Here is a 12,480-nt window from a genome sequence, read left to right as displayed (position 1 = left end):
TCACTTTATAACCTTTAGCATCTAGTAACCACTGTCCCTGACTGTAACCAGAACCTTGGGAGGGCTCATATGTAAACCAGAATCCCTAGAAAAAGTAGCAAAAGCTCTAAGTAGTACCATGATAGAACCCACATCACCTTTACTAAATAAGAGTAAGTCATCTGCAAACATTAAATGTGACAATTTGATTTTGCCACACATAGGGTGATATTTGAATCCCATATTTTCTGTAACATATCCCAAAACTCTACTCAAGTACTCCATAGAGATAGTAAACAAGAGGGGAGACAAAGGATCCCCTTGCCTTAACCCTTTCTTACCATTAAAAAAGCCAAAAATATCTCCATTCAGGACCAAGAAGTAACTTGCAGTTCTTACACATTCCATAATCAACGAAATAAAATGGGTAGGGAACTCCAAAGAAACCAGCATCTCCTCTAAAAATTCCCAGCTGACTAAATCATATGTTTTCTTCAGATCAACTTTCATCAAGAATCTAGAAGAGACTGATTTTCTATTGTATAACCTGACTATGTCCTGGCAAATAAGAATGTTTTCAACAATGCTCCTACCCTTAATAAACCCTCCTTGACTATCACTGATCAACTCAGGCAGCACCCCAGACAGTCTAGAACACAGAAGTTTAGAAATACATTTGTAAACCACATTGCAACAAGAAATTAGACGGAATTGAGTAACATTCTGAGGCATTGCACACTTAGGGATGAGAGAAATGAGGGTATGGTTTAATTTTTTAAGGAGTTTACCCGTCTGGAAAAAGTCCTTAATAGCAAGACACACAGAATCCTCCACAACATCCCATGCATCTTTGAAGCATTAGTAAGTGTATTCTTAATAATTACTCGTATCATTTAATTAATGTTTATGCGAGAGGTTGATTATCTAATTCAGCTGATTTATGTGTGATTTATATAATAGTCTCCTAAAGCACCAAACGACAAACAATGCGCCTTTTACGTTTGCCAGTCCATGTGGGAGGTTATCAACATAAAACTATCTACCATTTCGATACGGGTTAATGTGATTCAAAACTATTTCAGACGTAAATTGAGTTCAATTACAGATACTTCCATGTATTATATATATATATATATATATATATATATATATATATATATATATATATATATATATATATATATATATATATATATATATATATATATTTTGATTATGTATATTTTGAATTGTAGTTTCCACAAATACTCAACAAAGCCCCTAATATTCGCGAGAGGACATCAACCAGATGAGAAATATGTGGGCCAATTATGTTGTTTCATTAGCGAGGTCTCAATAGTTTTCTCATGCTTTATGTACGAGTGTGTATATATAGATCCATTGTGTATTGGTTTCTTTTGTTTTCTCAATAGCAGTTGTGTTTTGGCTGTTGATCATCATGTTTGTACTGTTTTTAAACTTGGTTTAATTGATTGTGGGGTGTAATATTTTGATACATGATTGAATTTTTGCACGCATTTCTTTGGAATGCTATTTTTCAAAGAATAAATTTGAAAAATAACATTTCAAAGAAATTTATCTAAAATTCTTGAAAAATAGCATTTCAAAGAAATTTTTGCTAGAATGAAGCTAAAATCATTTTTAAAAAAAAAAATTAAAAACGATAACGGTTAAAAACAACCCGTTGCAAACAATTATTTGACAACAGTTTAGTTTAGATAAATAATCGTTGACATATTTTCCCTCCGATTCAAACCGCAAAAAATATAAGATAACGAACGATAACCGTTGTCGAGTTCAAAACTTTTACAACGGTTTATTTTAGCAGAACCGTTGACAAAATTTCATCAATATAAATAGATAACGGTTACATGCCGTTGTCAACAACTGAATATAACAACGGTTTTGCACGCAATAAAGCCGTTGTTAAATTTTGACATTCAATTAAATAAGATAACGAAATGAACCGTTATCATATATAATATTTAACAACGGTTTTAGAAGGATAAGACGTTGTCAATAGTAAACTACGACAATGGATTTGAAACCGTTCTTAAGATTTAACAACGGTTTCTTAAAAGATTTTATAATGGTTCTTGATGTTATATAACGGTCGCGTGTTATTTGTACAACCGTGGTATATATTTAACAACCGTCGTTGCAATAACGGTCCCGTGTTTCTATTTGAAAACGGTAATTTGCATTATTTGACCGTTATTGGATGTCTTATTTGGCGTAGTGTAAATTAGCAAAAAACCGTATCAAAAGTAACTAAGAGGAGGCATAAATATGCATATAATTATGACTCATCACACACAAAAACAAATTAACTGAAAAGGTAACTGATTTTGATGAAATGGCGTAAAAGGATATGATAATTATTTAATAGTATAAATTTAAGGGGCAAAAAAGTAAAATAAAAGCAAATCAGGCGCCTAAAATCTCCAACGCTACGTTAGGTAGCATTTCACTTCAGGTAGCTTATTTGGTTAAATAAGCTACTTGCCAAATGCTTACGAAAAAAGAAGGTACTTGAAATTTTGGTCAAATAAATTACTTTGACCAAATCAGATACCTGAAATGTCTTACCAAACAGAGCCTTAGACTGGACTCTAATTAGCAGCCGATTCTAGTTTATCTCTAATTAGCAACCATTATTTAAATTTTGTCTATATAGTGCAACCACATTCTTTATTTACTAAAAGAATAGATGAAACTAGAAATTTTCCCGCTCAAATCACCCTCAACTATAATTTGGGCCTTAATAGTAAACTAGTATAGATCCCGTGCAATGATGCGCGGTATTTTGAGTTTTTTTTTTTTTTTTTTTTAGTGTACTATATTTAACCTTTATAAATTTGCATGTCATTAATATTTAATATTTCACTCTAATATATTTTGATATATGAAACAAAAAAAATTAAAATTGAAAACTAATCAAAGAGGATTTAAGTTCAGTTGGGAATTATTTTCTAATGAATTTGTTTATATCACAAAGCTAATAGTAGATATGTGTCAAGTTATTATCTATAATAATAATTATTGCATTACTGGAAATTTTAGCAAATTATAGTCCGTAGTTAATATTAATACCAAATTTATTTTATTTTAATGAAAAATCATAATTATGAATTTAATTAAAAGATTAGAGTTTAATTTTACCAAACTTATTTCCTTATTTAAGTAGATGCTTTTGGAGGGAAAACTAAAAGAATTTTTATTTTCTTAGTAGTAACGGGCATAGGTTTGGTTATTCTCAAATATTGGGCTTAAATTTTTGTTTATTCAATACAAATGTTACCCTACTTTATAATTCTTATTTCTCAATATTTGTAGAGAAATATATTACACTTAAAATACTTTAAACCACCATATATTTTACGTATGTTATATTCCATAATATTTGTCAGTTTGTAAGATTATTATATATTTTACTCATATTATTATTATTATTATCACATTTTAACCATAAATATATTTTAATTATTATATTAAAAAAATTTCTCCATCACAATTATCATCGAATTCTTTGAAAAATACATTGCCAAAATGGCGAAATACTAATCAATGTAATTTTATAAAATACGAAAATCTCCCTAAAATACAACACCAAAAACACAACATTTATTAAAATTAGTAAATGTAATAATATTTTAATTTTTCGTATGTAAAATTGTCCTCAAGTTTTCCCTTTTCTATCTCAATAATTAATAGAACACATCAAGTATACTTTAACAATAAATTTAAAGTATAATTTGTGTTATTAATAATGCTTATTTCTCTATATATTACAAACTGAAATAGCGTGCACTTGCACGTGATCTAAACTAGTTTAATACTCCATCCATTTCTTTATATATGACGTTTTACATTAACGAGGTAAATCTTTGACTTTAATATTTACAAAAATATATTTGTTCAAAAAATATAAAAATGGTACCATTGAATTCCTTACAAAAAACTCTTTTATATTAGTATACATATCATAATATTTAGTCTTACATTTTAAGAGATATTGAAGAGAGAAGGGGGTGTCTCGAAATATAAGAAAGTCATATATAAAAAAAATAGAGGGAGTATTAAATTGGTTAATTACAAACCAACTTGTTATTAGTGCTGATTAGTAAACTAATGTAGACGACCAATGAGAAAAAGGATTGTACATTAGATGTAATACCTCACACTTGATGAGTTTTTGAGTTTTTGTGTATTATTTTTTTTTTTTTGAGTTTTATAGAGTTTATAAATTACATTCTAGTTTTATGCCGTTAAAAGTCAAATTTTCTGAACTTATATGTAATTTTTTTGAGTTATAATGTAACTTTTTGAGATTAATGTTTAAGTACATGAACTCAAAAACTTTATAATAAAACTCAAAAATTTTAAATCAAAACTCAAAAACTTTATTTTAATACTCAAAAATTATACCATCTGATCTGATGTACTACATCAAATGTACATCATATGTATAATCCACTTACTGGACGACCAATGTCAAAGTGGTATTTAATTACCAACCAATTTGTGATTGGTTATTAATTAGCGTTTAATTTTTATAATTAATATTAAATTGGTTGCTCTCGTAAGTGGTTGCTCATTAAGGGATTGACCGGCAAAGGTTGGTCGCTAAATAACCCATTTTTGTGTACGTCTCGATCTAGAAAACAAAGGTTTACATCATTACATATATTATAATATCCCTATTTAATTTGTACAAGTTGTAAGGTATTGTTCTTGTATACTAATTACCATAAACACCCTCTTGTTTCGCTCACGAATCACGATCATAACTAAACATGAGTACGGAGGACCTAAGCATTTTATACTTGAAGGTCGAAATACTTTAAGTTTTACACATGTACTCGTATATAAGAGCGGAAATAAAAACTTGAATATTATTCCGTAGTAAGTACAGTGTACGGAATAAAAGTAGAAATTTAACAAACAGAATCACCTAGGGCAAAGCACGGAGATTGGATATGCGTTTCAAAGTTCTAGTTCAGATCGGATATTCATAATAAAAATTTCTAAAGTCAGATATCTATATCCGATCAAAATGTTTCGGATATCCAATGTTCGAACATTGAAAAATATTCAGATCGGATGCGAATATCGTCCGTCGGATATCCATATTTTCATATTTAGTTGAAAATTAAGTTTGAAACACGTTCGTGTTTATCATCTTGCATGATAATATACTTTTGTTTTCTTATTCCAGTGATCTCGACATAAAATTGAAGTAACCCTTACGTATTTGCTTTATACTTATTTTTTTAAGTTGTCGTATTGGATAAAGTGTATTTTTCTAATAATTATACTTAAAATAGCGTTGGAATTGAAGTTAAAAAAAACCACGAAAAAATAGAATGATTTAAAAATAATAGTCAAACACTACAACTTCGGAAATTTATTAGAACCCCAATATAAGGATTACAATATAAACATATTCATTAAATAATAAATAAATTGGTAATAAACGACAATAAAAAAATAGTAAATAATAGAAAAATATAGTTTCGGATTGGATATCCAAATGTTTTATTTCTAATATCTATATCCGATCCAAATACAAAAAAGTTCAGATTAAATATCTGATCCAAACTTAACTTTCGGATCGGGATATCCAAAAGTTCAGATGAGATATCGGATCGGTTCGGATAATTGATTTTTTGCTGAGGCCTAGAATCACCACCTTGAAAACACATTTTCTTACCCTAAAACAATACTTCCTCTGTCCCAATTATTTATTTTTCTTTGATTAAAATATCCCTCACAAAGAATAAAAGACAAACAAATAATTGAGTCATCATGTACATAAAAACCAGTCTCGTGTAGAATTTGTAGGAGTCATAATGTAGATAATCAAACTGACAAATTCGTGGATTTAAATAGAAATAGAAAGATAATCCATTCTGTTTTCTCATTATTTGTGACTAGCATCAGTTGTATGCAATTAATTATATTGACAAGTTTATGCATTCACTAACATTATTATTGCTTTAGTAAACAAAACCCTACCGAACTATGCTACTACCTTTTATTACTCCGTACTTCTTAATTAGTTGCTCATCATATTCAAGTATTCAACGTCAAAAACTCAAAACCTTATTAGCAAGAATAGCAATTTAACCTTTCTTGAGTGGATGGATCCAACGTACTCATCGTCGACCAAGATAACTCCTTAAAATTTTCAGCGTGGATTGGCATCATCTCCTCTGCCGGAATCTTGTTATAATGGCCGCTATGATCATCTTGTTGTGCCATTGCTTGTTCCACGGCATTCTTGAACCCGTGCTCAAACAACGTTGAAGAGTCGTCATATACTCCTCCATCTGCATTGTCATCAACATCGTCGAGAGAGATAAATTCCATTACATCAACGTTTTCATCCATAACCGGGTTATCAACTCGACTTTTCTTGCTTGGACCCGCTTCATAATCCAACGAATGAAGATTATCCCTTATCATGTTTATCTTACGTGCCCTAGTGCCATTATTGTGTGCCTTATTACTTTTATAATCTTTCTTGTTAGTAATATGGCACAACATTAAATCTTGGTTGTCTACGAGAGAGTACTCATGCATGAGCCACTCGTCCTCGTTCAGCTCACTGTTTTTTGATTCGGTAACCGGATTGAACTTGTAGTATTTGTAGATCCCAAAAACGTTGTTGACCTGATCGCAGACCATCTTGGTAGCGGCCTTCTCTAACCAAGTCCCGTGATTAGGGATACGACGACTAATCCGTTTCCCATTGTCAGAAATTTTCTTGATACGGCTAAAGAAGTAACCTTGTGTAAACCCGTTTGCATCCCTTATTTGAGTTCGAGCCATGATTTTGAAGGGATGATCATTGTATATGTCATAGTTTTTGATTATATTATCATGAAACGACGACAATGGCTGGCCACTTAGTTTTCTTGTCAATAAGCCAACAAGTTCTTCCCTATTCGGTTCGAACACGTAACCTAATGGCAGATCTCCCATTTTTATCACTTATGTTGATTAATGCAAGCTTACTATTGAACCCTAAAAATGTCGAGATCTATTTCTTTTTATGAGAGTTTTTATGTGAAGTTTTTGTTGTGATGTGAGATTATATTAGGGTGGTATTAAACTGTGTATATATATAACGAGTATTCTTGGTTTGCAAGTATATATTTTGCATGCCACGGTTAAAGAAACAAAAAAGGGTTCTCTAGAATAAAGCTATTGGATTAGGATTACAATTAAGAGTAGAATTAGGATATGTTAATAATCATGCGACAAACCTAAGATACAGACTAAGCTATATGGAAATACCCATATTAGTGGGACATGTAAACGTATTACGTACATAGCTACACTAACGAACCTAGGGTTATTTCGGGTCAGTTTTTGCCTTAAATAAGTCATTTTAAGTCGGGTTAGTTTGGAACAGGTTAGTTCGGGTCTTTTAGGATAACTTAACGTTACACTTTTCAGATTATTTTCGGATCTCGGGACAAACTTATAGAGTCAGGACATTTTTTGTCAACTTCACATATAAGCTGCCAAATAAATTAAACCGCCCCACCTTTTTTACCACTAATTTTTAACATGAGCAAATGATGATTGTGAGTTTGTGACGTGGTTCGAACCCAGATTTTGAGTACCACTACCTCTCATTATTATCCCAGTTAATTTGTTGATCGACATCTGAAATTAGCATCGAATATTAATAAGGTTGCAGTGTAGACTAAATGTAAAATTGAAGAGTATACAATAAAATATCAACGATAACATTTAGAAATGTACAACAAAATCAATATTCCCATATTAATATTTATCCAGTTTCATTTAATTGGATGGGAGATGTGGAGACATAGAATCATGATCAAGGAATCTACAATGGAGGTGATAAACTCCATTGATGAAGGAAGCTCAACACAGTAAGCTCAAGAGATAATATTTTAGAGAGAGTAAATTGTAGAGAGATGATGTAAATAAAGGAGAATGAATTAATTAATGAATATGTACATCAGTTAGTTTATATACAAGAAGTATTTACGGCCTTTAATTAGCTGTAACTATCAGTTGTTAACTAACTACCTAGAGGTTAGTCTACTACTACTTCATATCCCCCCTCAAGGTGGGTTTGCTAAATGAGGATCAAACAACAAGCCTGTCTTGGAGGAGAGAAAAAAATGTTGCTGGTGACCTAGTGGTTTGGTTAGTAAATCTGCAAGCTGCTCAGAAGACTTCATATGAGCAGTGGCTATAACTCCTTCTTGCACCTTTTCTCGAACATAGTGACAATCTATATTAAGTTGTTTTATGTGCTCATGAAAAAAAGGATTTGCAGCTATATGTTGCGCAGATTTGTTATCCCAAAACAACTGCACAAGTCGAGGAACAATGATTCCAAAATCAGTCAACAAACTCTGTAACCAAACCATCCACCTCTCTTGCTGCGTAGGACATGGTCTTGTATTCTGACTCTGTGGAAGACTTTGATACTGTTTTTTGCTAGCTTCTTAGTCTTCCAAGAAATAAGTGTTTTGCCAAGAAATGAGCATTGTCCTGTAATAGATCTGCAGCTGAATTGACACGAACCCTAGTCTGCATCACAAAAGCTTGTTAAGGTAAGATCACTGTCACCTGGATAGAATAATGCTGCATCAGCTCTGCCTTGCAGGTATCTTAAGACATGAGTGGCTGGCTACAAGTGTGGTTCTCTTGGTGCTTCTAAAAACTGACTAAGATGCTGTACAGAATATGACAGATCGACCTGACCTATAAATTTGCACCTTATTAATATTTAATATTTCACTCTATTGTATTTTGATATGTGAAACAAAAAAAAATTAAAATTAAAAACTAATCAAAGAGGATTAAGTTAAGTTGGGAATTATTTTCTAATGAATTTGTTTATATCGCAAAGCTAATAGTAGGTATGTGTCAATTTATTATCTACCATAATAATTATTGCATTACCGAAAATTTTAGCAAATTATAGTCTATAGTTTAATATTAATACCAAATTTATTTTATTTTAATGAAAAATCATAATTATGAATTTAATTAAAAGATTGGAGTTTAATTATACCAAACTTATTTCGTTATTTAAGTAGATGCTTTTGGAGGAAAGACTAATAGAATTTTTATTCACTTAGTAGTAAGGGGGATAGGTTTTGTTATTCTCAAATATTGGGCTTAAATTTTTGTTTATTCAATACAAATGTTGCCCTACTTTATAATTCTTATTTCTCAATATTTGTAGAGAAATATATTACACTTAAAATACTTTAAACCACCATATAGTTTACGCATGCTATATTCCATAATATATGTCAGTTTGTAAGATTATTATATATTTTACTCATATTATTATTATTATTATTATTATTATTATTATTATTATTATTATTATTATTATTATTATTATTATTATTATTATTATTATTATTATTATTATTATTATTATTACTATTACTATTACTATTCCTATTACTATTACTATTACTATTACTATTACTATTACTATTACTATTATTATTATTATTATTATTATTATTACTATCATTACTATCATTATTATTATTATTACTATTATTACTATCATTATTATTATTATTATTACTATCATTATTATTATTATTACTATCATTATTATTATTATTATTATTATTATTATTATTATTATTATTATTATTATTATTATTATTACATTTTAACCATTAATATATTTTAATTATTATATTAAAGAATTTTTTCCATCACAATTATCATCGAATTCTTTGAAAAATACATCGCCGAAAGGGCGAAATACTAATTAATGTAATTTTATAAAATACGAAAATCTCCTTAAAATACAACACCAAATACACAATATTTATTAAAATTAGTAAATGTAATGATATTTTGATTTTTCATAAGTAAAATTGTCCTCAAGTTTTCCCTTTTCTATCTCAGTAATTAATAGAACACATCAAGTACACTTTAACAGTAAATTTAAAGTGTAATTTGTATTATTAATAATGCTTATTTCTCTATATATTACAATCTAAAATAGCGTGCACTTGCACGAGATCTAAACTAGTTTAATACTCTGTATTAAATTGGTTAATTACCAACCAACTTGTTATTAGTGCTGATTATTCAACTAATGTAGACGACCAATGAGAAAAAGGATTGTACATTAGATGTACTACCTCACACTTGATGAGTTTTTGAGTTTTTGTGTATTTTGTTTTTAGTTCTATAGAGTTTATAAATTACATTCTAGTTTTATGACGTCAAAAGTCAAATTTTCTGAGCTTATATATAATTTTTTTTGAGTTATAATGTAACTTTTTGAGATTAATGTTTAAGTAAATGAACTCAAAAACTTTATAACAAAACTCAAAATTTTTAAATTAAAACTCAAAAACTTTATTTTAATACTCAAAAACTATATCATCTGATGTACTACATCAAATATACATCAGATATATAATCCACTTACTGGACGACCAATGTCAAAGTGGTATTTAATTACCAACCAATTTGTGATTGGTGTTTAATTAGCATTTAATTTTTATAATTAATATTAAATTGGTTGCTCTCGTAAGTGGTTGCTCATTGAGGGATTGACCGGCAAAGGTTGGTCGTTAAATGACCAATTTTTGTGTACATCTCGATCTAGAAAACAAATGTTTACATCATTACATAGATTATAATATCCCTATTTAATTTGTACAAGTTGTAAGGTATTGTTCTTGTATACTAACTAGTATTGGTGCCCGGCTTTGCCCGGGATATCTCTAATTACCATTAATTTTTTTTTTCATTAAATAAAATTACTTAAAGTTGCACAACCCATAAATTTATCATTAATATCTTTTTCTATGACATATCCTAAAATTACGATGAAATAAATTTTGAGAAAATTCACTACGCCCGCTATTAATATTTTACACTTATTAATGAAATAATAGTAATAACATTTCACTACTTGCCCGTAATCATTGTTACTTTCACTACTCCCGCTGTAATTATTGTTACTGTCACTACTGCCGCATTAATATTGATAATTTCACTACTCCCACCGTAATTATTGTTACTTTCACTATTGTCGCATTAATATTGATTATTTCACTACTCACGTTGTTGTGTCTACCACTCTCACTGATAATATTGTTACTTTAACTATTAAAATGAGTGATTATTATCATATAACTATACCCGACCAATGTTACTACAATTCTTTTCTTTACTGACGAAATTATTTTTACTACTTAGGCATGGAATTTTAAGAGAAATATATATTTATATAAATATATTACATATATGTATTAAATCAAATCGAAAGAATTATGCAATATTATATATTATGGAATCTAACTTGAATTATTTATAACCTACTTATATTATATTTTTGTATGTTAAATAATTAACATCTCTATACATATGATAAACTATAAAGTTTAATAAAATTGCATATATTTTAAATTTAATATATAATTTTATGATGATAATAATTAATACCATAAGTTTGCACGTTTATAGTAATTAATTATTTTATTTTAAGGAAATTGATTATCTTCTAATCTTCTATAAATATTTAGGAAAATTACCAAGCATCTTCTTTCTTTTAGTCTCCTTGAAATTGACTATCTTAATTAATTATTTTATTTTAAAGAAATTGACCATGTTTTAGTCTCTTATAAATGTTTATGAATTACCAAACTTCTATATAATTTAATTTTAATCCAAACTATATAATATTTGCATTGAGATCCCTTATCCAAGCTTAATATTTGGATCGGATATCCAAAGGTTCAGATGAGATATTGCATCGGTTCGGATAATTGGATTTTTTTGCTGAGGCCTAGCGTCACCACTTTAAAAAAACACTTTCTAACCCTAAAACAATACTTCCTCCGTTCCAATCATTTATTTTCCTTTGATTAAAATATTTCTCACAAAGAATAAAAGACAAACAAATAATTAAGTCATAACGTACATAAAAACCAGTCTCGTGTAGAATTTGTAGGAGTCATAATGTAGCTAATCAAACTGACAAATTCATGGATTTAAATACAAAGATAATCCATTTCCTTTTCTCATGATTTATGATTAGCATCAGTTCTATGCAATTTTATTGACAAGTTTATGTATTCATGATAGAGTCAAATATGTCGTGTCTAGTTGTGTCCATTAGGTTGTTTAATTAAGTTTTAAGGCCAAGTTATGCACTAATCTTGGACATGCACTGGCTTATCCTATTTCCTTGTAGTTTTGGTCACAATGAGCTCAATCTTGGATTGTTCATCTCTTAAGACAAAGTCAAGTATCCATGTCAAAGAGAGGTGAAGATTTCATTTTGTATCGGCCAAGATAAGAAGCCCGCGCCAACCAAGCAATGATAAGAGAAAATGGGAAAGCAAAGGACCAAGCTAATAGGCAATTTTAATGATGGAGTCCAGTGCAAAGCGCAGCCTGCGCCATTTCTGCACAGCCTGCGCCACCTCCAGGATCCTGCGCATTTCTGTTTTAAGC

Source organism: Silene latifolia, chromosome 3 (genome assembly GCF_048544455.1).
Source record: "Silene latifolia isolate original U9 population chromosome 3, ASM4854445v1, whole genome shotgun sequence".
Taxonomy (NCBI): domain Eukaryota; kingdom Viridiplantae; phylum Streptophyta; class Magnoliopsida; order Caryophyllales; family Caryophyllaceae; genus Silene; species Silene latifolia.
This window is presented reverse-complemented; position numbering follows the sequence as displayed.